Below are 1,864 nucleotides of genomic sequence, written 5' to 3'. Positions count from 1 at the left end.
TATGATACGGGACTGAATTTTTTTACAGCAAAGTCGTCTGTTGGGTGGTAAATAGGAATGCAGTGAAGCTTCCATAAGAAATATCCCTTAGGAGTTTTTAAGGTTGTTCTGCAGGTGCGTTTACTTGCCGTCTTCACTTTAAAAGCGTTCTGCGATTATTATTATTATTATTATTATTATTATTATTATTATTATTATTATTATTATTATTATTTATGAGAATAATTTAGGTATAGCCCATAGGGTCTTCGAATAGCTTGCAAGAATAAATAAGATTGGTAGTTTCCTACTCTAACTTGGGATTTCTCATCGATTAACAGTTAAATCAGATTCTTTCAAAAAATGGAACTGGGTAGAACGCTTTCAAAGGAATATAATGACTAGCAATAACAGAAAGAGAATATCAAACACTGCAAGTCTCTTGAATCAAAGAATAGAACTAACTTGAAAAGAGACGGCATCCGTTCTGTACGTGACGCGAAGTGGATGGAAAGACGTTTCCCTTTGCCCCTAATCTTGGGCGAGTGGAGTTCACAAGTGGTTTTCGAAAACGCCGTATCCACAGGTGGTTTCAAGGAAGCACATGTGTTGCCTCTCGCTTGCGGCCTCAGAACCTGACGGTTCGCCCTTCTTTGTCTCTCGGGGTCTTATGCCAAACTGCCCACGCAACCCCATAAACACTTCCGTTCGGGTAATGGAATGTTTCGGTCGGTTTCGGTCCTTTCCCGGCACTTTTCGTTCACCAGATTTACGCCCGGAAGTTCACCAGTGCATTGTTGCTTCAAGATATTTGATAGTTGCCATTTGCTCTAGATGAAAAAAAATATGATTTACTTTTCGCTTGTTATGTTTTTTTGCATTAAGTTTTTCTTCCCTCGTTTTAATTGTGACGTAATGAAGAAACCGAGCAAATTGCATCGCGCCGTACCACGAACATTTTTGTGACTTCGTTTCGTAAAGTGTTGGGGCGGAACATGCGTCTGGGATAGGCTTGGGAGCGCCACGCTTTGATTGGTTGAAGTCAGATCCCAATGTGAAAGATGATTGGTGGATACCGGATTCCCGACGCGTGCCCGATTGGCCAGATCTTCCTTGAGGGGTCGTGCTTCATTGGTCACATTACGTAGGATTCAACAAGTAGAGAGAGAAAGAGGGAGCGAGAGAGAGAGAGAGAGAGAGAGAGAGAGAGAGAGATAGATAATTAGAGGAACAGCAGCTCTTACTCCCCCCACACCATGAAATCACTTTAGAATCAAATAAAATCACGGTGTCGATGATCCCTACCCCCTTTACTCATGGGTGATTGTTTTCCATTCTTTCTAAGTTTGGTTTGATCTATGTGCTATATATATATATATATATATATATATATATATATATATATATATATATATATATATATATATATATATATATATATATATATATATATTGTATGTTGATGAATCAAGTTCCAAATGACATGGAAAATGTGTGTGTAAGATAAAAGAAGGATGTGTGTGTGGACTGTGGAGTGACGTGTGTTTCAAGATGCCGCAGTGTTAGTCGATGATAGTGAAAAGATGCAGATGCTGTTTTAAAAGTTGAAGAGTGTTTGCAAGTGGAGAAGCGGAGCGGTGAATGTTAGTAAGAGTAAGGTAATCAAGAGTAAATAGAAGCCGGTAAGATTTAGAAATGGTGAATTGGGAGTTGCTCATTTATGTAGGTATTTAGGAGTTAACTGTAACTATTATTGGTAGAATGACGAAGAGGTGAATCACAAGAAAGGTCTGGAACAGAGTCAGGGTGGTTGTGGAAGAAACAGTAGGATGAATTAAGGGATTGCTGAACCGACTCTCCTGTATGGAAGAAAAACTTGGATGTT

General features: G+C 39.1%; 1 protein-coding gene across 1 annotated transcript in view; it reads right to left on the bottom strand.

The window, feature by feature from the left end:
* The window catches only part of Trh (tryptophan hydroxylase), a 78,227-nt gene extending 77,601 nt beyond the window's left edge, over nucleotides 1-626 (bottom strand). The window contains exon 1 of the mRNA XM_067108248.1: nucleotides 445-626. The gene's annotated coding sequence lies outside the window, so the exon portion shown is untranslated. The remainder of the gene's footprint in view (nucleotides 1-444) is intronic.
* Nucleotides 627-1,864: the final 1,238 nt, after the last annotated feature.

Source organism: Macrobrachium rosenbergii, chromosome 8, assembly GCF_040412425.1.
Source record: "Macrobrachium rosenbergii isolate ZJJX-2024 chromosome 8, ASM4041242v1, whole genome shotgun sequence".
Classification (NCBI taxonomy): domain Eukaryota; kingdom Metazoa; phylum Arthropoda; class Malacostraca; order Decapoda; family Palaemonidae; genus Macrobrachium; species Macrobrachium rosenbergii.
Note: the sequence above shows the minus strand (reverse complement) of the source record. Positions and strands in the feature narration are given on the sequence as shown.